General features: G+C 48.2%; 1 protein-coding gene across 2 annotated transcripts in view; it reads right to left on the bottom strand.

Moving 5' to 3' along the window:
- GSAP (gamma-secretase activating protein) overlaps window positions 1-26,101 on the bottom strand; it is a 2,819,616-nt gene that overhangs the window by 971,294 nt on the left and 1,822,221 nt on the right. The window lies entirely within an intron of this gene.

Genomic DNA, 26,101 nt, shown 5'->3' with positions numbered 1-26,101 from the left:
CTGGATAGTTCCATGTATTTTCACTACACATTTTGTTACCATGCTTTTTTTGTTTGTTTAAACTGTACATTTTTTTACTAATATTTTGATGCAAATGCAGACTGACAACACTCCCCCCCCACCCACCCCAAACTATAGCCAAGATCCCATAATTGCTTCCCCCAAAAGCAAAAGATTTGCGGCAAAGATTTGTTAAAAAAGAAAAGATACACACATTCTGTGGGTACGTTTCCGCAGTAAAAATACTGGATACCCTTTCGATTGCGAGGGGCGGTGGGGGATTGAATTTGAGATGTTCAGGTGGTTGGCAAGACAAACTGACTTACCCTCAAGAGAATCTGTCTTGAAATATGTTAATACCTAAAACTTCAATTGTGGTTTCTGTTTCGGGTGCAGAATGTGTTTCGCTGTTTAAAACAACTATTTGATTGTTAGTAACACAGTTTGATACATTAAACCACCAATCAACATGTCTAATGACAGCGTTTCTTTTTGCTGCTGTTGTGAAGCCAAAAAGAACTGGCTCAGTGGACTAGTTAATACACTACAGGGATCTATGTTTAATCTCATGGTTATATCATCGAATACTGGCAGGTCTACTCTAACTTACAAGGTAGACAAGCATTGGCAATGCACAAACAACATCCGCCGGCAGGCGGAAGCACAGGCGGCCTCCAACGAAGGCCGAAACTAAGGCCCTTGTTTGCCCCTGTTCGCCACTTGGCACCAGGAGCCAAGGCATAAAACCCTACTGTTCCCCTATGATTTGAAATAATACGCTGATCCACTTCGAGCTGACTTACCTACCCCACTGCCTGTGGACACCCTCAGATCAACAACAACGTGAGTAAGACACTGAGGTACAGACCTCATCTACCCACCTGTGCACTGTGCATCTGCCTATCCACTGTGCCACGCTCAAAGTGTATCACTGCACATCCACAAACCAAGCAGTGCTGCACATCGCACTGTTCTACTGAATATTTGCGATGCTTTCCAAAGCCCATTAGTGACGCCCATGCCTCTGCCGCATTTATGCATGTTCACACGAGCCATCTACATGCACATCAACCGTACTACCATTGTGTTAATTGACAATATACTGTGCCACTACTATGCTCCACTCCGCTCGTAGTAGCACAATGTGCACACAATTCACCTAATGCTGTTCTGTAATGCCCATAACTGGTGGTCATTGCGCTGCACTGCACTCTAACTGATTACTGCTATTACATGTGCCCATTACTGCTGTTTGCTACCCAAAGGCGCACAATTGCTTGTTGTATTTCTACATTGCCTATAACATTGTTACTTACCCGAGACCCCTTGGTCGCCTGCCACTGCATTTTGTTACTTACCTGAGACCCTTTGGTCACCTGCCACTGCATTTTGTTATTTAACTGAGACCCCTTGGTCGCCTGCCACTGCATTTTGTTACTTACCTGAGACCCTTTGGTCGCCTTCCACTGCATTTTGTTACTTACCTGAGACTCTTTGCTTCCCTGCCACTGCATTTTGTTACTTACCTGAGACCCTTTGGTCTCGCCTGCCACTGCATTTTGTTACTTACCTGAGACCCCTTGGTCGCCTGCCACTGCATTTTGTTACTTACCTGAGACCCTTTGGTCACCTGCCACTGCATTTTGTTATTTAACTGAGACCCCTTGGTCGCCTGCCACTGCATTTTGTTACTTACCTGAGACCCTTTGGTCGCCTTCCACTGCATTTTGTTACTTACCTGAGACTCTTTGTTACCCTGCCACTGCATTTTGTTACTTACCTGAGACCCTTTGGTCTCGCCTTCCACTGCATTTTGTTACTTACCTGAGACCCTTTGATCGCCTGCCACTGCATTTTGTTACTTACCTGAGACCCTTTCCGACCTTTGGTCAGCTCAGTGAAGTCTCCCAGCACTACGTGCCCCTCTGACACAGCCCTCTGTTAGCTATTGCAGGCCCTAAAACTGCCCAATGCCTTATGTCAGCTACTGCGAACCTGCCTACTTTAAATAACTAACCGCTACACTTGTGCACCCGTGGAAACAGCCCCATTGCCAGACACTGAGCTGCGCTCTTAACTTAGTACACTTGGTACTCACCCATGCCCCTTGCCTAACCTGCGCTAAACTACCTTGCTCTCCACTACTACCCACTACGATGTGCCTTAATAAGACCCAGATAGCATCTCTGCTGTGCCTTAGCATATTCAGCACTGCCATCATTATGTCTTCCTATAAATACGTACCGTGTCCCACCATGGACAGAAACAACAGACTTCGAGCTAGACTACCCCACCTTTATGAGCCCATCTGTCATAGCAACAAAGCCTTTAAACCCCATCATAAACTTACCCCACGGTTCACCAAGCCATATCCCAACCTAACTATACACTGCAACAATACTACTCGGCACAAACTCATTCCAATAAAAATCCGAAATACACCTAACGTAACCATACTATATAGTGCATTGATTAATCCCAGGTCCTTAGTGGCCCACGCCACTGAAATAGCACATACTCTATCATCTGATAACCTTGACCTTTTGGCAGTCACTGAATCATGGCTAAACGAAGCTGCAGGTCCAGCACTCTCACTAGTTATCCCTGAAAATTACCAATTACTTAGAATGGATAGACCTAACAGCAAAGGAGGGGGTTTAGCTGTCATAGCTAAAACCAACCTTGCTATTAGACTACAAGCCTCATCTCCTCTCAAATCATGCAAACTCCTCATAGCCAAACTTCCCATCTCTAACTGCCACACACTAACCATCTACCTAATATACAGGCCACCTGGCCCCATTGGGACTTTCGAAGAGGATCAATCCAGTCTCGTAGCTAATAACACCAAAGACTCATCACAAATCCTATTATTAGGCGACCTCAACCAAGGATTTAATGACACAGATGACAAACCAGCCCAATCTATAGCCACTATGCTAGCTGAACACGGCCTAAACCAAAAAGTTGTCACCCCAACTCACAACAAAGGAAGGACCTTGGATTTGGTCGCTACCCTGAATTGTGATAGCTATCACCAAAATGACCCCTCAACACTTTACAGTCCACTACCTAATCAACTTTACCTTAACTCTGAATATACAAACCGCCAAAGAGAAAATAATGGCACCCCCTTACCCACTAGAGTAAAAAAAAACTTAACTCCAGACAATCTCCTACCATTGCTACTACCTACTATCAATGCTCTTCCAAACAACCAGCATCCTGAGCTCCTAATAGAAAGCTACAATAATGCTATGAAAATAGCATTAGACACCATTGCTCCTCTAAAACTTCAAAAAAGTAAACAAGCTCACCTAAACGCTTGGTTCACCCGACATCTAAAAGAATTAAGAATGCAAAAAAGGAAACTACAGTCTAAATGGCGCCATACCCCATCTGAAGAGAATAAACTGCAACTTAGACTTTTTTGCCAATAAATACAAAAAAGAAATCCTACTTACAAAAAAAAATCTCTTTAATGAAAGAATTTGTAATGCAAGCTACAACACTAGAGAATTATTTGCCTTTCTAAGGGAGCTGGAATCCCCCGTACCACCACCCGACAACATTGCCAAAGACAAACAATGGTGCACCAGCATCCAAAATGCCCTAGCAAATAAAATTAAGTTACTCCAAACCAAAATTGCCTTAAAAAAAGACTCCCTAACTCCCAATGAAACATCACTCATCACTATCCCTATGACTACCAACTCACCCGGCCTCAACCCCTTCAAATTCCCAAAAATATCCATCCTGGAAACTGAAAAGATCATTGCCTCCCTCAAACCATCCAACTGTAAGGGAGACAGCTGCCCAGCCCAGTTAATTAAGGATGCTGCAAGAGACCTAGCCCCCCTTCATAACCAAACTGATCAATGCCTCCTTTTCCTCCAGTAACCTAAAAGAGTCCTGGGTCCTACCCCGCCTCAAAAAGCAAACCCTAGACCCCGCCATTCCCACTAACTATAGACCCGGTTTATAGTAACTATGTCAAATGTCACTTTTTCGGATGTCATTTTGTCGAACGAAAAATGGCAGGAAAAAAATGTAAATTGTTTTTTTTGTTTTTTTTTTTTAATGGGGGGTTCCAACCCAACCCCCTGTTTTTTTTTCTATTTACACAGTTTTTTACTAGCTTAACCCAAAAAAAATATAACAAAAAAAATGCATTCAACATTTTTTTTAGCACATTTTTTTTTATGAAATGGCATTGGAAATTATTTTTTTCGACAATATGACCGGATACCATAGACCCATCACCACGGTACCATTTCTCCTCAAGATAATAGACAGAGTAGCATACCTGCAAATCCAGCACTACATTGAAACTAACCAACTCTTAGGCACCCGCCAATCAGGATTCAGACCGCAGCACAGCACAGAAACTGCCTTAATTGATCTTAAAGTACAGATTGACGAACTCAATGACAAGGGAAACACTGCCATGCTACTTCTCCTTGATCTGTCGGAGGACTTTGATCTGGTGGATCACCCAGGGCTGTTCAAACACCTGGCATCAGCTGCCCACTTTTTAAATGAGGCTACAGCCTGGATCCAATCATTTTTGGACAACTGCACAACAAGAGTTCTCTCAACATTGGCATCAGCAGACCCTATCAAAATAACTTGCGGTGTACCCCAAGGTTCTTGCGTCCCGCCAACTCTATACTATATCTTTACCAAGCCCTTATTTGACAAATTGGACAGATTGGGTATATCCTACACAAATTACGCAGACGACACCCAGATCCTGAATCCCCTTTCGGGCAATTTAGACACAGATACGGCATTGGTAAACAAAATATATCTCATCATTCAGGCATGGATGGCCACCCATGGACTATGCCTGAATGATGATAAAACTGAAATCCTACTTCTCGGATCCACTACCAACCTAAAAAAACTCAGCCCCGACTACTCAGCATTTAACATTAATGGCAATATAATCATAGTTTCCAAAACAGTAAAAACACTAGGTTTTCACCTTGACTCAACCCTAACACTAAAGAAACAAGTTAACTCCCTTGCATCGTCTACAGCTTACACCTGTAAGCTCATTAGGGCAAGTAGAGCTTTCCTCACCCAAGCCAGCTGTATCATCATTGCCAATGCCCTAATACTCTCCAAACTTGACTATTGCAATGCTCTGTATTTGGGAGCTAACAAATACATCATTGACAAAATTCAAACATTACAAAATAACGCCCTCAGGACTGCCCTCAATGTACCCTCTAAAGAACACATCTCTAACACTAGAAGAAAAAACAAATGGCTCAAAATCTGCGACCGAATCTCACTTAAGACAGCATCACTTACCTACAAATGTCTTAACAATGCAGCCCCCCCCCTTACCTGGTAGCAAGAATTGTGAGAAAAACCTCCACTCGCCCCACCAGAACTGCCAACTCCTACTGCCTTCAGATACCTAAATTTAGGCTAAAAAGAACAGGTGGCAGTAGCTTCCCAGTTAAGGCGGCCCAATACTGGAATGCACTTGACATCAGAACAGACCAGTCCTACTACAGTTTTAGACGAAATATACTGGCATGGCTACATTCCAAAGACCCCCAAGATTAACCATGGACCAACCCATTTCCACTAACCTACCTGACTGTACATATGTATATTCTTTAACTGATTTATCGTGATGTCAAGTATACGTTTATACTCGACACTGGCATGTAATTGATGTAATGTTTATGTTTATGCTGTGCCTTGTAACTAAGTTTTTAGGCAATCGTGTTTTCCTGTTACCTGTAGCGCCCTGTTAACTTTGGGTTTGGCGCGCCATACAAAATCAATAAACAAACAGACAGTTTGGGCTTTTGTGTAGGGATGGGAAAGGCACTTGCCAGGCATAGCCGTAGTGGTATTAACTACCTATTGTTGGTAGCAGATGGATGCAACATGGTGCGAGTGCATTGGCATGGTGTCCAGTCATAATTTCGAAAACATAATTTCGAAAGTAAAAAAAGTCGAATAAAAAATGTCGAAAAAAAAAATGTCGAATTGTTTTTTTTTTTGATATTTTTTTTTTGGCTCTAGTTTCTGTGAAAAAAATAGGTAAAAATAAAAAAAGGGGGGGTTGGGGGGGAACCCCCCCATTTCGAAAAAAAACGTCATTAAAAAAAAATTCAACATTTTTTTTTTCGACATTTTTTTTTCGACTTTTTGACTTTCGAATATTTTGTATTCGAAATTATGTCTATGAACCCATTGGCATCTAATAGCAGTGCCTGGCAAAAGCTTAAAACGTATGCGCAAGAAAAAGTTGTTGGCTTTGCCAATGCTGGTTTTTAACTGCACATCAGTGAGGACACACAGAGTGCTTTTAAATTGAGTGGCTGAAGGCAAGCCTGGTTGGCACGTTCACTGTAACCATGAGCAAAGTAACCTAATTGCAACTAAGACGATTTCATGCAGCAGCGCCTCGATGCCCTTAAGCTGTTAGTGCGCTTTACAAATCTAAATAAATAAAAAAATAAGATATCTTTATTACTCCAGCAGCGGGTTTACAACTTCAATTAAGTCATTAACTCTCAGAAGACTGCTTTGAACAAACACTGGCAGGTACTTTGAATGCAAAGCCTGATGATAAGGCTTGATTAAAGCGAGCTCAAACAGTTCCCATGAAGATGTGTTTTGGGTAGGCAGAGGCAGGAATGGGTGTAACTGGCCATAGGGATTAGCATGGACATGGGCACATAAACAAACAACACCTAAAGACTCTGTGTCCCTCCTCATGTCTTCCTCCCTATCTGTACTCCAATGCAATAGTTTTGGCATATAGGTGTATCAAGTGACACCCAATAGCTCAAACTAAATGAATGAGTACCATAGAGTTTGTGAACATTAAACTTGTTTTTACTGTCTACAGTACAGAAATACCCATATGGGTGGTGAAAGAGTGTTCTACAAATCAACCTTCTATGTACCTGACTCACCTTTTAAGAGACTTTTGCCCTAAGAAACACATTCAGTCTTTTACACTGCTCACTTCCGCTGACTGCCCACACAATCAACTGTATGTAGCAATTTTTTAGCCATGGACTAAGGCTACTTGATGAAAACAAAGTAATTAAATACTTTGATTAAAATGGCATGGTGAGATGGCCATCATTAAGATGGATTTCCAAAATCAGCCCTGGTGGAAGACTTTGTGAGGCCGCCCTATTATGGTGAACAGGAAAGACTCTAAGGTTAGCTAAACCCAATCAAGGTATGATAACAGAGCGGCAACCCTTAGTCTCGGAATGGGTCTGAGAATGGTCTAGGGCTACAATGAGTCCCCACACTGCAACACCAACTCTTATAAAGTCCAAGTCGAAGGTCACCAGTATACACTCTTTGGGTAAGTTTATATAGAGACTTGTAGTCCCAGTGGTTATGATTACTAAAAGTCAAAAAGTTAGATAACACTCATAACAGGACTCAACTCAATCACAAAACACTAGGATAGTCCTATGGAGAGATCCTTAATCAAGGTTCCACCCCTAAAGGTCAGCCCAGAGTGAGTAAGGGTCCCGACTTTAGACCCTCGTTACCCTATAGGAGCCAGGGGTTAACAGCAACAGGTATTGTCAAGAGACAGATGAATATATCATTTATGGCGACTGCCCCTCCCCCGCCTCAATACCGTTAAGGTAAGAAACGCTATGCACTAAGGCAACCATATAAGCTCTATCCCAGACAAATACAAGAAGAAATAAACCTGATGTAACAGAGATGGTGAGAACGAGTGGACTCACTGATAACTGACACATGCGAGTACAATGTACATGGGATAAGTTACTTACCTACAATTCCGGTTCTCCAGCATTGGAATCTTTCATAGATTCACATGCTTTGAATATTTCCCAGTCAGGCTGGTGAGAACGAGTGGACTCACTGATAACTGACACATGCGAGTACAATGTACATGGGATAAGTTACTTACCTACAATTCCGGTTCTCCAGCATTGGAATCTTTCATAGATTCACATGCTTTGAATATTTCCCCGTCAGGCTGGGAATCCTCGGTAACATAGAGCAGTTTAAATTTAAACTGAAAACTTTCAGTCACTTTTGTGCTCTAGCATAGTAATTTTGGGCCATACTGCTCACGCAAATAGGAACACCTCCCTTAACTCCTCCTCTGTCAGCAATTTTAAGATTATTTACCACGCGTAGTGTAAGGAGTTCTCAAACATTATCTCTTAAACTTTTCCATGAATACAAAATGAATTCAACATTTTTCTACAAAAACTATATATTTTTCGACGTCTACTCGACAACCGGAGTTGGCGGCAAGAGTGCTACCTCTGTGGACCGTTCCCACCACCGGTAATCTTAGACGAAGCTTCATATGCGCAGTTGGGCCTACCTCATGGCGAAACCCAAGAGGAAGAGCCTGTTCAAAGCCTGTGCCTGCTGTGGACTGGGGAAAGTATACGTGGATGATCACCTTGAGGGTTGCCTCTACTGCCTTCATCCTCATCATGTCATCCAGGACTGCAAAATCTGGCAGTCGTTCTCCAACAAGACGCTGAGGGAACATCACTGGCGTCTCGTTGTGTGGTTCGAGGACACCGGCGGGGCCTCGGACTCTGCCTCAGTAAGTAGTAATGCCTTGTTAGAGCAGGGCTGGATGGGGCAGTGAACCACCTCTAGTCAGAGGTCTGGTTGCATGAAGTCTTGGCCACCAGCAAGAAGCAGCATAAAGACAGCTCAGGCAACAAGCACAGATCCTCGCACAGGGACCAGTCTTCACCAAAGGTCAGTACCCAAGGGGTGTTGGCAGAGGAGGGGAGCCAAGGCCTTTTCCATCGCCACATGGAGGCAACATCTTCTAAGTCCTTGTCGAAGTCTGGTGGCCACTCTTCATCTTCACCTTAAAGGTCCAAGACAGGCCCATCGTCGAAATCATTGATGAGACCGTCATCGTCGACGACCAAGCCTCACTCCAGGTCGTCTACCCGAAGGCCATCATCGCCGTCCAACGGCACCCCATCAGAGAAGCCGTTGATGGCCAGGACTACCTCACCACGACCTTGTTCCTTCTATACCATTGTTACCACTGCCATACTCGTACATCCCGTCCCCTTTCCTCCACCCTTGTGGGTGTCCCCCAACATGTGGACGGTACCGGAACCTTTGGCAGCAAAACATTGAGCTTCCCCTTTAAATTTCGTATAGCGTGCAGGGGCGTGGCCATGGGAATGCCCCACCGAGGGCCCACCTTTCGGTGCCTCACCTCCCCGGCACATGTCGGCCGCAGGAGGATTCACGAGATGTGCCTCTTGCAACCGCTCGTTCCCGGCTGTTAGGGAGAATTATCTGTTAAGGCTAATTTCCCAAACCTAGTGAGTCCCCCAGCAGCTTTGCTGGATTTTTGGGGTTTCTTTTTTTCTCCTGCTAAGAGTGAGACTCTTTTTCTCCCACTCTTAGACATGATTTGAGATATCCTTTGACTTTGTGATGTGTTTTATGGGCTATGGGGTCCTTTACCCCATAGGGTTTCATGTGGTTTTTGGTAAGTGTGCTACACAGCACCCTCAGTGCAGTAACACAGGGGTGTCATAGTGACCCCCAAACATAGACTCCATACCCTGGGACTGACTACTGTGTCCCAGGGCATGTAAAGTCACCATTGACTTTACTAGTCTTAAATTGGGAACAGAACTAGTACAAACCATCATACTGTGGAAGTACTGGTAGGGGTAATTGGATTGCCCCTGGGTCTGTTTTTCGAGGGGGCACTGTGCAGTCCCCCCTCGTCGAGTTTTTGGCTGGTGGAAGTGGTTCCCACGCAAAATATTCCTTAAGAATATTTACTATGGGATTTTCCCATTCATTTTAAACACACCACTTTTTGGAGCAATGTTAAAGATACCGCCGGGTTTTTTATTTAATATTTATTCGGTTGGGTCTTTTCGCCAGGACTCGGTTTTAAAATGGTGTTTGTGTTTGCCTCTGTAACTCCAACCCAAGTCGAGCCCTTTGTTCCACTTTTTGGCGGGCTTCTCCACAGAAGCCAGCAAAAGTGGTGCCACTCTGTCTGGGTCTACAGGATGTGTGCGAGGGGGGTTTAGGCACCCTGGACTGAGTTGCCTCGGCAACTCAAGTCGCACTCTTGTGTGATTGGCCCAGTTGTGAGCCGCCCGGCTCACCACTTAGCATGTTTGAGTGACAGCTAGGACTGATGAATGGGGGTTTTCTGCATAAAAGCAGGGCTTTGTGGACTGGGACTACAGACGTCGCCACAGAACCTAAGAATCCGAAGAGGGAGAAGCTGAGCCGACCTGCAACGACGACACCACCGGTGGAGCCCTGCTGAACCGTCTTACCACTTCTTCCAACGACAGAGGAGATCGTCATCCCGAAGAGTCTTCTTCCTTTGACTGGTGGGGATAACCAGTTTGCCCGCCTTTTCGCCTTCCCGGATCATCTCGTGGCCACCTTGCCTGTGCCAAGAACCCCGGCAACCGGGATACCACGTTTTTCAACTACCGCAAATAAAAGGGTATTAGCTTTTAACCGGAGAACTCTGTGGCTGGTTTCTTCCCTGGCAGTGCAACGACCTTCAGCTTTCCTCCACGTCGAGATCTTCTCTTCCTCTGGACGAGGCCGCGACTTGCATCCACTGCCAGGAACAACTGCCCCCGCTGAAGGATTCTCTCCACTTTCAAGGTACTGTGTCCGCTTGGCCTCCCTCGCAACGGTCAGGGTGGGGTGTCTCATAAATCCTCATTTTACCACTTGGGTTGGCCCTAAGCTGGCTAACTGAACTTTTCTGAGCTGAACTGATTCCTTTTTAAACTCTCTGCAAGACTTTCCAAGCCTTTTAAACTGTGTGATCTTGGCGCATTGGTGTTCTACTCTCTCCAAGAGGGAGCCTGGCCTCTGAACTTTTTGCTCACAAGTAGACTTTGACTTTCCTGCCTTGCTGAGTGCTTCTAAAGTATTGTGTTGTGTGCTGTTCCTAATTTCTGCCTTTTTCCTCCCTTTTTCTTAACTTATTGGAGTGCCATCTTTAGTTAAGCGCTCACCTCTGTCTGGAAAAAAGTGGTGTTAACTAAGACTTGTCTAATAAGGAATAAGGGATGTATATATATTAATAGTGACTGTGTTTTTGAACTTGCTTACAATAATAGAGCTAGAATGTCTCTAAGTGTGTCTTTAAATAAATAATTATATACTTGATACCAAAGCTCTGGTCAGTGTTTGCTTGTGCTACTGTATTTTGGTATCTATCTTGTATACTCTATATACTGTCTAACTCTTCTTGAGAGAAGTCTTGCTGCTCAGGCACAGCTACCAGGTAAATCTGGGTGGTACAGACTGCTACCAATTGGGTTTACTGCCAACACCTGTAGTCTTAAGCCTTTTGCAGTGGTCCCTAAGGGAACTGCACAGGTCTCTGCCTAATACTGGTGTACAGCAGTGGGATTTGTATTGAGTATACATTTTAGTGTGCTTATAGATACCTTAGTGCAACTAACCACAAAGCTTAGTACTAAAAAGTTTATTTTCTAAACCTGTCAACTATGGAAAGTTATAGTCAAGAGTCCCTTGCTACAAAAACTGCTGATTGTTTAAGAGTTCTCTGTAAGCATAAGAATCTCCTGACTAAAGGCAAGAAAATGGAGCTAATAGAAAGGTTGTTAGCAAACCAAAGTCTGGATGGTGGTTCAGAGGAACCTACCACTCCAGCAAATGTAGATAACAGCAATGATATTGATATTGAACCTAGTATTGATAACCTTGAGTCAGAAGCAGAAGAGGAGGGTGAAGATAATGTAGTTCTCTCCCATGGGCCTCTACCTGCCCTGCCAGTTGTACCTAATGGACCTTTACCAGGTCCCACACTTAGTCCTCAATATCTGGAACTAGAGAAAATGAAACTTGAATTGGAGTTTAAGAGACTTAATACTCAAGCAGAACAAAGACACCAAGAACTGAATCAAGAACTAAGGCTCAGGGAAATGGAGCTCAAGCATGAGTTAGAGATGAAAAAATGAATGGTCTGTGGAAAATGCTTCTCTCTCTAGATCCTCTAGGAGTTCCAGTCCCAAAAGACCCCGGATGCCTAAAGAGCTTGTGGGTATGTATGAGCCTAAGTTGGATGTGTTGGATTGGTTGAGTTTGTTTGAATATAATCATGGGCTCCAGAACATTACAGGAAATTAGTTACTTTCCTGGTTGTTCTCTAGGCTCCCCCCTGTTGCAACTGATGTGGTAATGGAGTTGGGGGAGGAGGATAAGAAGGATTATGAATGTGTGAAACTAGCTTTGATAGCTAGATTTGGGAAGACCCCTTCCCAGTACCTTAAGAGGTTTAGGACCCTCAAAAAGCATGATGGTACCCCTTGGGCTACCTGGGTGAGTGAAAGTTTGAAGAACTTAGAGGGATGGATTACGGGTTACAAGGTGAACACTTATGAGGGAATGAAGAATCTTATGATGTTGGAGTCAATGTATGATGCCTGCTCTCCTGAGCTCAGGCAGCACTTGGCTGATTCAAAGGAATTAGATTCCAGAAAACTAGCTAAGGCTGCTGACTTGTGGGTTGCCAACAGGGCTACTCACAAGGACTCTGGGGTAACTCAGAAAAAGGATGAGGGGAAGCAGCCAAAAAAGGACTACAAAGAGAATTCTAATAATTCCAATCCCAAAGAGGGCCCCAAACAGAACAATAAGGGTAAACCACAAGGGAAACCAAATCAGAGTAGTGTACCCTCTGGTGGTAAACCAGAAGGAGGTCAGAGCAAGCCACCATTCCAGAAAGCATTTGGTAAATGCTTTGTGGCTCGCCTGACGATGTGAAAGGAGATCCCAGATGTAAGGGTAAACCTTCAGGGGTCCAACTTGTCTCCTTAGCCTTCGCTCCAGAGGAGGAAGTACAAATGGCAAGTGGAAACTTTCTACTGCTGGCTGATGAACCCATTGGAGTCTCAGCCAGTGTTTCTTTAGTGTTTCCGGGTCTGTGGGAACAACAGAATTTAGATGTCTATAACTCTATCCCAGATAATACTAAAGAGTATTATAAGGACAGTGTCCAGGTGAATGGTCAGGAGACTCCTGCCATTAGGGACACTGGGGCCAGCATAACTGTGGTGGATAAATCTTTTTTTCAGGCTGAGGATGTTGCTAAGGCACCCAAACGCCTCACCAAGTTAGCTGGAGGGCCTGTACAGATGCTTCTCCAATTACCAGTTCTCATCCAGTGTAATGACATGACTGTGAAGATACCTGTCAGCATACAAAGTGAGGTACCAGGAAGGGTTCTGTTGGGTAATGACCTGAAAACTCTTGGAGTAGTGTCACATACCCCCAGACCTCCTAGTAAAAGGTTACATGAGCTCACCAGACCTGCAAGGGAGAGAACCATGAGAGGTACTCCCAAGGAGATGATGAAGAAAGATATCACTCCTACTCCACTGGAGTTACAACTTGCTATATCTGAACAAAAAGAAGCAAAGGGGAAACCCAAGACTTCCAAGAAACAGCCAACAGCAAGCACTCCAGTGCTTCCAACCAGGACTTCCCCTAGGTTGTCCAAAGTTACACCTGTAACTCCACCTCCAGCTGAGGCTGAGAGGGGGGTACAACCCTGTATGGTGGAGCTAGACTCTGAAGAAGAGCTAGTGGAAGGCCAAGAACTCATTGGAGATCTGGATCCTGTTGACCATCCTGAGCTGCAATCTTTACTGGCAGAAGGTGGGCCCAACAGGGTGGACTTCAGAAGGGACGGAGAGAATGTCCAACTCGGGAAGGTCTTCGCCAACAGGCAGCTTATCAGGCTGATAGCCAAGAGCCTGGGAAGTATAGGTTGCATTGGGAAGATGGCCTCTTCTACAGTGAACCAACTGAGTCTCCACCTGGAGACTACAAGCGGCTTGTAGTACCTCAAGAAAACAGACAACAGTTCTTGCAACTGGCCCAGGAGATCCCTTTGGCTGGTCACTTGAGTTTCAAGAAGACCAAGGAAAGGCTCTCACGCTACTTTTATTGGCCAAAGATGGGGGCTGAGTTAGATAAGTTTTGCAAGAGCTGCCATACCTGCCAGATTTCTGGTAAGGTTGGGTCCAAGAATGTGGCACCTTTAGTGCTTCTCCCAGTTGTGGGAGTCCTATTTGAGAGGGTAGGGATTGACATTGTTGGTCCCCTTGATCCCCCAACCTCCTCAGGCAACAGGTTTATCCTTGTTGTAGTAGACCATGCTACTAGGTACCCTGAGGCAATTCCTATGAGGACTGTTACAGCTCAGGCTGTGGCTAAGGCCCTCCTTGGTATTTTTACCAGGGTTGGGTTTCCTAAGGAAGTAATCTCTGACAGGGGGTCGAATTTTATGTCCCACTACATGAAAGCCATGTGGAAAACCTGTGGAGTTACTTACAAGTTCTCTTCCGCCTACCACCCTCAGACAAATGGGTTGGTAAAAAGGTTCAACAAAACCATGAAGAGCATGATAGGTGCTTTAAAGGATCCTCTTAAAAGAAAGTGGGACCTTCTATTGCCATGCCTTCTCTTTCCTTATAGAGAAGTCCCTCAGGAGGGATTAGGTTATTCTCCCTTTGAACTTCTCTATGGCCATCTGGTCAGAGGTCTATTGGCCCTGATCAAGGAGGGGTTGGAGAGTGCTCCTTCCCCCAAGCCAGTCCGAGTGACTGACTATGTGATAGGTCTCCGCAGGAGAATGTCACAAATGATGGCAGAAGCTAGTGATAACCTGAAAGCTGGACAAATCCTGGTCAAGCATTGGCATGACCAGAAGGCTAACATAGTTGAGTTCACTCAAGACCAGCTAGTTCTAGTTATGATCCCAACAGGGCAGAGGCCCTTGCAAGATAAATGGATGGGACCCTTCAAGGTTGTGGTTAAACCTGGAGAGGTGAACTATCTGGTGGACTTGGGCAATCCCAAGGAGGCTCCTAGAGTCTTCCACAACAACCGACTAAAGGCGTATGTCTCCAGACCTGAAGTAGGAGCCTTGCTTCTAGCTTCAACAGAAGAGGAAGAAGAGAGCAAAGCTCTACCTGATCTCCTCAAAGGCTTACCCTTGGACGAAAAAAGATTGAAGGAGTAAATCTCTCTTCAAATCTGACACCTGAGCAACAAGAAGAGTGCAAAGCCATGTTAAATCAGTTTGCCTCTCTGTTCTGACTTTCGCCAGGCTTGACCCCTTGGGGACAGCATGATATACTCACTGGTGACTGTCTGCCAGTCAAAAGCAGAGGATATAGAATGTCAGAAAATGTAAGGACCCACATCAAAGGGGAGGTCAAGAAGATGCTTGATCTCTGGGTAATAGAGCCCTCTACTAGCCCATGGTCTAGCCCAGTTGTGTTAGTACCAAAGGCAGGATCCAAAGAATTGAGATTCTGCGTGGACTATAGAGCTCTTAATGCAGTCACCAAGACTGATGCCCACCCTTTGCCAAGGACAGATGAGTTGGTGGATAGACTTGGTTCAGCCAAGTTCCTCAGCACATTTGACCTTACGTCAGGCTATTGGCAAATAGCCCTGACAGACCATGCCAAGGAGAAGACTGCATTTTCTACCCCAATTGGCTTATACCAATTTAAGGTTATGCCTTTTGGATTGAAGAATGCACCTGCTACATTCCAAAGAATGGTGAATCGGGTTCTGAATGGGATGGAGGACTTCTGCATGGCATACTTGGATGACATTGCAGTATTCAGCCAAACCTGGGAAGAACATGTGAACCACTTAGGGTATGTTCTGCAGGCTCTTGGACGGGCCAATCTGACCATAAAGGCAAGTAAATGTCAAATTGGTCAGAGTAAGGTGGTCTACCTTGGGCATGAGGTAGGAGGTGGAGAAGAACAAGTTACTTTCTTACCTGGTAACGTTCTTTTGATGGGATGGTCCGACGACGTATTCCATATCTATGACATGTAATCACCACAGCTGTGCTGCTTCGGAAACTTTTTCGGCGTCTGCGTCCTGCGTCGATGACGTTGATGCGCCGTCGTCGAGGACCTCCTCCGACGTCCGACGTCCGACGTCATCCGATGTGATAAGTAGGACGCACGACGCCCATAGCCTCAGTTGTAGTTTTTTCCCCCAGAACGTGTGACATAAGTCAACTGCCAGTCAGACACAAAGCCTTGCGGAACGTAAGCTGCAATCGCAAAAGAAATTCTGTAGCGGGGAAGGCAGGGCGGGAGCGATATGGAATACGTCGTCGGACCATCCCATCGAAAGAACGTTTCCAGGTAAGAAAGTAACTTGTTCTTCGAGGGGATTGGGTCCTCCGACGTATTCCATATCTATGACAGACTCCCAAAGCAGTACCAAAGCAAGGAGGAGGGAAAGAATTTAGAATCAAAATGTAGAATAGCCAATCAAATAGCAGAGCAAAGGACCGCCTTGCCAAAGGCCAGATCCTGCGCTCGGATGGAATCAAGGGAATACTGACGTACAAATGTATGTACTGAAGCCCAGGTGGCTGCATCACAGATGTTGCGAATAGGAACACACCCCTGCAGGGCAGTAGACGCAGCCATACCCCTGGTAGAATGGGCCCGCAAGCCAGCCGGTGGGTCCTTACCCGCCAAACGGTAGCACTCCGAGATGGCCAAAATAATCCAGCGAGACAAAGTCTGTTTCGTCACAGCTTGCCCCAAACGCTTTCCAGCGTAACCAATAAAGAGTTGATCATCCACTCTGACCCGGGACATGCGTGAAACATAAAAGCTTAAAGCTCTCCCAGGATCAAGCCTATGGAGCCTCTCCTCTTCCTTACCAGGATGCGGAGGAGGATAGAATGCCGGAAGAACAACCTTCTGGGCCAAATGAAATTCCGTCACTACCTTCGGAAGAAAAGAAGGACGAACTCTAAGGACAACCCTGTCCTTGTGAAATACAGTGAAGGGAGGCTTAACTGAAAGTGCCTGTAACTCACTCACTCTGCGAGCGGAAGTAACCGCAACTAAAAACACAGTTTTCAGAGTTAACAGCCTCAAAGGGCAAGAATGTAAAGGCTCAAACGGAGCACCCATAAGAAACTTAAGAACCAGGTTTAAATCCCAACCGGGCACCAGGAAAGGTGACGGAGGGAACACATTAGTGAGCCCTTTCAGGAACTGTGAAATCAAAGGGATTTTAAAGTAAGAACACTCTTCAGACGAGCGCTTAAAGATGGACAGCGCCGCCAGGTAACCCTTAACGGTACCCACTTGCAAGCCCCTGTGGGCCAAAGAAAGTAAAAAGGACAGAACCATGGGGATGTCACATGCAAAAGGATCCACATTCTGAACCCTGCACCAGTCGCAGAACTTACGCCAACGGCAACGGTACAGAGACTTTGTTGCCGGTCTTCGGGCCGAAAGCAACACCTCCATCACGTCCTCAGGGAGGTCCCAATCCTTATACCTCAACCTTTCAGAAGCCAAGCGTGAAGGTTGAGGGATCTGACCTCTGGATGGAGAACCTGACCCCCCTCCCGTAAGAGCAGATCGTCTCGGTAGGGAAGACGACGTGGAGGGCAGGTGGATAAGTCGAGAAGGTCCGGGTACCACGTCCTCCGAGCCCACGCCGGGGCAATGAGGATCATCCGGGAACCGAACTTCCGTAACCTCCGCAGCACTTGCGGGATGACGGGGACTGGAGGAAACGCGTACAGCAGCGGGAATGACCACTCCACCACGAACGTGTCTCCTAAGGCTCCTTCTGGAGGAAATTCCCGCGAGCAAAACCTTTCGCACTTCCGGTTGACACTGGAGGCGAAGAGATCCACTTGAGGGGTCCCCCAAAGGGCGAAGATCTCCAGGAGAATCTCCTGAGCCAACTCCCACTCGTGAGAGATCGCGCTCTGCCTGCTCAGAGCGTCCGCCGTCACGTTTTCGGCTCCGGCCAGATGAACTGCCGAGATCGAAACTTCCTGCTGGATGGCCCAGAACTCGAGCTGCATCGCCTCTCTGCACAGAGGAAGTGACCCTGCCCCCCCCTTTTTGGTGAGGCAGTGCATGGCCACTGTGTTGTCCGTCAGGATCAGGACATTCTTCCCTCGCACAGACGGCAGAAAAGCCTTCAGGGCTAGCCTGACGGCCCTCAGCTCCAACAGATTGATATGGAGTCTGGACTCCGACGGAGACCAACGACCGCTGACTGTCAGCCCGTTGGCATGAGCTCCCCATCCCGTGAGGGATGCATCCGTCACGATCGTCACCTCCGGCCAGGGAAGCCAAAATGGAGCCCCCTTCATCAAGTTGCCTTCGACGGCCCACCACAGAAGGTCCCCGGCGACCGAGGACGGCACCTGAATCGAGTCCGACATCCTGCCGGAGGACTGCGACCATTGCGTCTTGAGTGCCCACTGCAAAGATCTCATCCGCAGGCGAGCCTCTGGCACCAGAAGAATGCAGGATGCCATGAGGCCGAGCAACCTCAAGAACTGGAACGCTGGGAGCGTCTGGGCATGCTGAAACTTGTGCACCATCTGCTGAATGTGAAGAGCCCTCACCTGGGGAGGAAAACACTGCCCCAGGGAAGTGTCGAGCACTGCTCCGATGTACTGGAGCCGCTGTGTTGGCGCGAAATGGGACTTCTTTAAATTGAGGGAGAAGCCCAGCCTGTGAAGGGAGCGACAGGTGATCGATAGATGATCCAGGACTTGCTCGGGAGAGCTGCCCCTGATCAACCAATCGTCCAGGTAGGGGTAGACGTGAATCCCCCCTTGCCTGAGATGCGCTGCCACCACCACCATGAGCTTGGTGAAAACCCTCGGGGCGGAGGTCAATCCGAACGGCAGGACCCGAAACTGAAAGTGCGAGTCGCCAACCGGGAACCTCAGGTACTTCTTGTGCTTGGGATGGATCGGCACATGGAAGTAAGCATCCTTGAGGTCGAGTGACACCAACCAGTCCTGAAGCTGAAGGGCCTGGAGGACTTGAGAGAGAGTAACCATCTTGAACTTGTCCTTCCTGAGGAGTTTGTTCAAACCGCGCAAGTCCATGATGGGTCTCAATCCCCCGTCTTTCTTCGAAACCAAAAAATAAGGGGAATACCATCCCTTGTTCCTCTCCGCTACAGGCACCAGTTCTATGGCGCCTTTCTCCAGCAGGGCTTGAATTTCCTGCGCAAGGAGCGGATCCGGACTCTGCAAAGAGAGGTTCCCCGGTGGATTGTCGCGAGGCCTGTGCCGAAAAGGAAGACAGTAGCCGTGGGTTATGATCTCCAGAACCCACACATCTGAAGTAATGGCTTGCCACTCTACAAGATGCTGCGCCAGCCTTCCCCCAACCGGCGAACCATGGGACATGGCCTCACGACTGAGTGGGAGCGGCTGCGGCGTTACCTGAGGGCAAAGAGGCAACTGCCCGAGCGGCCTTGGCACCACGGGTACCCTGTCGTCCACCTCTGGTACCCCTGCGATGGCCTCTTTGACTGCCAGCTCCTCTCGCTTTACTGAAGGAGGAGTAATAACGAAAGGAACCACCCCTCCACTGCAGTCCCCTAGGACGAAAAGGCGGAGGTTGGCGAACTGCAGCGCCTAACGACTTTGCTGCAGCTTTTGAGGTCTGCAACCTCTCAAGGCTCTCGTCAGCCTTGCTGCCAAAAAGGTGTTCACCATCAAAGGGCATGTTGAGGAGCCGGGACTGCACATCAGGCGCAAACCCCGACTTCCGCAACCACGCAAACCTGCGTATCACGGTGCTCGCCGCCATGGACCTACTGACGCATTCAGCTAACTCCAAACCCGACTGAACGGACTCACACATGGCATCCTTACCATCCTGGACCATAGCAAGGAAACCATCCCGTTCATCCCCTTCGGGAACATGGTCAGCCGCTAACGCAACACAGTTCCACAGAGTGTGCGTGAAACGCGACAAGGCACAAATGGAGTTGGCCGCCTGAAGCGCCATACCACCAGAAGAAAACACTTTCTTCGCCCAGCCAGCAAAACGTTAGTCGTCCCTATCAGGAGGGATGGTAGGGTACGACGCCTGCTTCGCCGGGGCCGTGGCCGCCTGCACCACCAAACTCTCCGGGGTGGGGTGCCTGGTCAAGTAGCAGGGGTCGCCACCGGCTGGACGGTATTTTCGCGACAAGGATCTGCCCACCGCCGGGAGACTCTCTGGAGCAGTCCAAGCCGCCGCCACCCTTCTCTGTAAAGCCATATGGAACGGCAGAACCGGGTCAGTTGGGGGACCAACATCAAGGATGTCTGTCAGATCATCCTGCACAAACTCCCCCGGGGGAGCAGACCATCCCAAGTACTCAGAAACCCTAGCCATAAGGCGCCGGTACGAGGAATCAGCATGAGAGCCAGGCTCAGGCCTACAAAACTCCACCTTCGGAGAGGTGTCCAGTCCACTGGCATCATGCAGTGACTGTCTCAACTCGTCAAACTGACTATGGCCCGAGACAATGTCCTCCGGAACCTGACTAGGAACCAGGCCATCAGAATCCTCATCCGCCTCTGAAATATAGTCCAGGTGGCAAAAAGAAGACACTCGATAGTGCTTGCTCTTAACCAGAGCCTTCCTAGGGGGTCCACCCGTGCCCTGGGGTACCTCCGACACGAAAGGCGTCGATGGCGTCGAGCGAATCGGCGCCAGCGTCGAGAGAACCGGCATCGGCGCCGAGAGGATCGGCGTCGACGTCGAGGAAATCGGCGTCGACGTCAGATGCAGCGCCTCCAGAATCGGCGGCGTCGACACAGCCCTCGAGGCCGGAGCCCCGAGCGTGTCCCTCGACGACCTGAGCGTCGACGGCATCGACGACTTCCTCGGAGCCAGAGCCTCGAGAAAGCCAGTCGACGCCCTCGACGCCACAGACGTCGATGCCTTCTTTGAAGACCTCACAGGTGCACACGGTCTCGAACGCGTCGAGGACCGGGACCTGGAACGGGTACGTCGAGAACGAGTCCCCTTGTCCGAACGGGACCTCTCCCGTGACTCGTGCCGACCACTCTTGCGAGCGGTGTCTCTCGACCTCACACGACCGACCCCACTCGGGGGCGCGGACGGCTGAGTACCCTGCGACTCAAGAATCGCCAACATCTTCTTCCCGAAGGAAGCCCATTCCTCCGGCGTCGCACGGCTGGAGGGGTAAGCGACGTGCCGGGCAGAGCCCTCCGAAGAGGACCTGGAAGACGACCGGTGTCGGCGCTTCCGAGAATGCCTCGAAGAGGCTGAGGAGTGGCGAGACCGACTCCTAGAAGGAGACCCACGAGACTTCCGACGATGACACGGAGAGTCACCCCTCGAATAATCCGTCGAAAGCCCCGCAGACTTCGACTTCCGGGGCTTGGACACCCGACCTACCGACAACTTCTTCTTACGTTCGCGTAAGGCTTTGGACGTGAGCGACTGGCAGTCGATACAGTCATCCGTGTCGTGGGCCTCCCCGAGGCACCAGAGGCAGGCGTCGTGCGAGTCCGTCACCGACATCTTGGACCCACACTGCCCGCACTTCTTGAAACCCGGACGCGGGGTCGAAGACGAAGTAGACATCTTCAGAAGGATTTTCACAAACGAACAGGTTCGAAGAACCGAGAAGAACAGAACTCCAAAGAGGCGAGGCGTTTTAACCGAGAAACACGAAGCAACACGTTCGCGGAAAAAACGGAACTGAGGCTATGGGCGTCGTGCGTCCTACTTATCACATCGGATGACGTCGGACGAGGTCCTCGACGACGGCGCATCGACGTCATCGACGCAGACGCCAAAAAAGTTTCCGAAGCAGCACAGCTGTGGTGATTACATGTCATAGATATGGAATACGTCGGAGGACCCAATCCCCTCGAAATAAGGCCTTTGCTCAGTAAGATTGAAGCTGTGCAAAATTGGACAACACCTACTACTCAAACCCAGGTGAGAGCCTTCCTAGGCCTCACTGGGTACTACAGGAATTTCATTGAGCACTATGGGACCATAGCTTCTCCAATGAATGTGATCTCTTCTCCAAAATTCCCTAAGGTGGTCAAATGGAATGAGGAATGCAATCAGGCCTTTGAAAACCTGAAGAAAGCTCTTTGCCAGGCACCAGAATTGAGAGGTCCTGACTATCACCAAACTTTCATTGTGCAGACAGATGCTTCTAATGTAGGTATAGGTGCTGGATGAGAAGGGTAGGGAGCACCCCATTTGCTTCATCAGTAGAAAACTGAAGGATCCTGAGACAAGGTGGGCAACAATCGAAAGAGAATGCTTTGCTATTGTGTGGGCACTGAAGAAGTTTAGGCCATACTTGTATGGTTCTACTTTTTGACCACCCACCCTTGAGATGGTTAATGCAAATGAAGGGAGAAAATCCAAAACTATTGAGATGGTCAATCTGCCTGCAAGGGTTTGATTTCACCATTGAGCACAGGTCAGGGTGTCACCATCAAAATGCTGATGGACTCTCTAGGATGTATATCATCGAATAGAGATATGAGGTTCATCCAGGAGTGGATTAAATCCTCCTGTCCCTTAGTCTGGGGGGGTGAGTGTTAGGGAGAATTCTCTGTAAAGGCTAATTTGCCAAACCTAGTGAGTCCCCCAGCCGCTTTGCTGGATTTTTGGGGTTTATTCTTTTCTCCTGGTAAGAGTAAGACACTTTTACTCCCACTCTTAGACATGATGTGAGGTGTTCCTTTATCCTTCCATGTGTTTTATGGGCTAGGGGGTCTTTTACTTCATAGGGTCTCATGTGTTTTTGATGTGGGTTACACAGCACCCTCCATGCCGTAACCCAGGGGTGTCGTAGCGACCCCCCAACATAGACTCCATACCCTGGGACTGACTACTGTCTCCCAGGGCATGTAAAGTCAGCATTGGCTTTGCTAGTCCCAGGTTATGAACAGAAACCAGTACAAACCATCATATTGTGAACGTACTGGTCGGGGCAATTCAATTGCCCCGGGGTCTGTTGTTCGAGGGGGCACATCTCCGTCCCCCCAATCAAGTTTTGGCTGGTGGCAGTGGATACTACTTTTTATATTCGACCGCAAATGTATCTCTATGGGATTCTCCCATTGTTCGAGGCTACCAACTTTAATTATTTAATTCTTATAGCCTCGAACATACCGCCGGTTTATTTAATTAATATTAATTCACCGGTTGGTATTTTTTGCCAGAACTCGGTTCTAAAATGGCGTTTGTGTTCTCTTCTGTGACTCCAACCCAAGTCGAGCCCTTTGTTCCACTTTTTGGCGGGCTTCTCCACAGAAGCCTCCAAAAGAGGTGCCACTCTGTCTGGGTACCACAGGGGGCGTGGGAGGGGGTTTAGGCACCCTGGACTGAGTTGCCTTGGCAACTCAAGTCGCACTCTTGTGTGATTGGCCCAAGTGGTGAGCCGGCCGGCTCACCACTTAGCATGCTTGATTGACAGCTAGGCTGAATGAATGGGGGTGTGCTGCATAAAAGCATGGCTTTGGGGACTGGAACTTGAGAAGTCGCCACAGGACCTAAGAATCCCAGGAGGGAAAGGCTGAGCCGACCTGCAACGACAACACCACCGGTGGAGCCCTACTGAACCGTCTCACCACTTTTCCCGACGACAGAGGAGATCTCCAGTCCGGAGAGTCTTCTTCCTTTGACTGGTGGGGATAACCAGTTTTGCCTTCTTTTCACCTTCCTGGAGCATCTCGTGGCCGCCTTGCCCGTGCCAAGCACCCCGGCAACCGGAACACCACGGTTTACCACTACCGCGAATAGAAGGGTAGTACCTTTTAACCAAAGAACTCCGCGGCTGGTTTCTTCCCTGGCAGTGCAACGACCTTCATCTTTCCTCCACGGCGGGACCTCTTCTTCCTCTGGACGAAACACCGACTTGCACCCGCTGCCAAGAACAACTGCCCCACCAATCGAGGTCAAGGACTACTTGGTTTGACATCCAGAGAGGATCTGTGAGCGCTCCCAGGTATTGAGACCCTTGGTCCATTGGGAGCCACTGAAGGGATCTCACATGCCGCCTGTCCTCTGGCACTAGGAAAATACAGGAGGCCATGAGACCTAAGAGGCAGAGGAAGGAAGCCGCTGGTAAAGTGGCACGATCCCAGAAAAAATTGACCATCTGTGCTGTGCTGTCGGCTATCTCTTCAGGAGGGAAAGCCTTCCCTATCGGAGTATCTAGGACTGCTCTAATGAATTTGAGCTAAACCCAGCAGTATAAAAGAAGTGTACTCTAGATGAGAAGACTTGCTCCGCTGACTTCCCCTGGATTAGCCCGTTGTCCAGGTATGCAAATACGTGGACCCCGGATCTCCTGAGGTAAGCCGCTTCTACCGTGATGAGCTTGGTGAAGACCCTTGAAGCAGAGGTCAATCCAAAGGGCTGCACTTTGAACTGATAGTGCTTGTCCCCTTATAAGGATCCTTAGGAAATTCCTGTGCTTATGACGTATTAGCACATGGAAATAAGCGTCTTGTAGGTCTATTGACACCAGCCAGTCCTGACGTTCGAGAGCTTGGAGAATTTCTCTCAATGTCACCATCCTGAATTTGTCCTTCCCCAGGAACTTGTTTAAGGCCCTCTGGGCCCAGGATGGGACGCAGACCTCCTAATTTCTTGGGCACCATGAAATACCGGTAATACCAGTCTGACCCTCTCTGATCGGGAGTTACCTCTTCCACAGCACCCTTCGGCAACAGGGCTCTCAGCTCTTCCTGGAGCTCCTGTACCGGTTGGATTGGAGGTGGTGGGGGCCTGTCCGGTGGCTTTCTTAAAAAAGGCAGACAATAGCCCCACCAAATTGTTTGCCGGGTCCAGGCATGGAAGGTAATCTCCTGCCACTGGGGCCAATGTCCTGCCAACCATCCACCAACCGGTACGTCGAGAATCAAAACAGCTTAGAAGACAGAGCCGCCCCCATCGCTGCCGCTAGCTGTTGGCCTCTAGAAGCCCCTCTGCCCCTTCCGGGACGCGGGAAACGCCTCTGCTCCTGCCTGACTTGCAGGAGCTGCTGCTTTCTGCCATAGGGTACATAACGTCTATAGCCTCTGCCTCTTGAGGCAAAGCTAAAGGCAGGTTTGGCCGGCTGCGCAGCTAGGCCCAGTGACTTTGCAGCGATTTTTGATTCTTTGAGTTTTTCTAAAGAGTCATCAGTTTTTTGTCCAAAAGGCATATCTCCCTCAAAGGGCATGTCTAGCAGCCTGTTCTGGACGTTTGGGGAGAATCCAGAAGCTTTTAAGTAGGTCTATCTCCTTATTACTACTGCCGATCCCATTGACAGCAAACGCAGTCCGCCTAGTCCAGGCCCGTTTGTAATGACTGATTGGCCACCTCCTTCCCATCCTCCACCAGCCGTTTAAAATCATCCCGCATTTCCCCTTCCAGGATGCATTGGTTGGCTTGTTCCACAGCCTTCCACAGACCAAAAAAGTTGCATGCCACACCAGTGGCCTTTAAGACCATACTGCCCGAGGTAAAAACCTTCTTGGCCATGGCATCAAGATTTTTACCCTCTCTATCTGGACGAAGATAGGCTGCATGTCTGGTGGTGATAGTGGCAGCTTGCACTTCCAACCCTTCTGGTGAAGGGTGCGAGGAAAGGAAAAAAGGTTCTCCTCTAGCCTGCCTATATTTTACTGTGCAATTGGCACTTACAGGAGGCATTGTTCATGGGTCCCATAAGGAGGCTAGGGGGTCAGCTATAGCCGGATTGAAAGGCATATTATGCTCGACTGCTGGACCTTCATCCAGAATATCAATTAGGTCATACCCCTAAAGGGGTGCAGCAGACAGTTTCAAGCCAAGAGTGTCGATCACCGTTTCCACTAATGCCCTGAATTTTAGCATGAGTGTGCTTGTAAGGTTAGCTTTGTTGAAACTCAAGATCTGGGGATGTGTCCAGTCCACTTGCATCTTGTAAACCTTGGGCTAAGGCTAATAAATTGGCCTCATCGTCGAAAAAAATCAACTCTGCCAGAGCCAGAATAAATTGGGTCAATGTCTCCTGGGTCATCTGGCTGGTCGACGTCGAAGACTGATTGCATCGACTCAAAGAATCCTGTACTCGATAGCGGGACAAAAGAACCTTTTGTCAGGAATTCAGCTCAACATTCTTGGCGAAAGTGGAGAAAGTGTAATTCACGTTACCAACAATGGAACTCAAGATGGCGCCTTCTCGGCGTCATCTCCACAAAACAATTGCAGCTCTA

The sequence above is a fragment of the Ambystoma mexicanum genome, chromosome 12 (genome assembly GCF_040938575.1).
Source record: "Ambystoma mexicanum isolate Mex_15411 chromosome 12, UKY_AmexF1_1, whole genome shotgun sequence".
Taxonomy (NCBI): domain Eukaryota; kingdom Metazoa; phylum Chordata; class Amphibia; order Caudata; family Ambystomatidae; genus Ambystoma; species Ambystoma mexicanum.
This window is presented reverse-complemented; position numbering and strand designations above follow the sequence as displayed.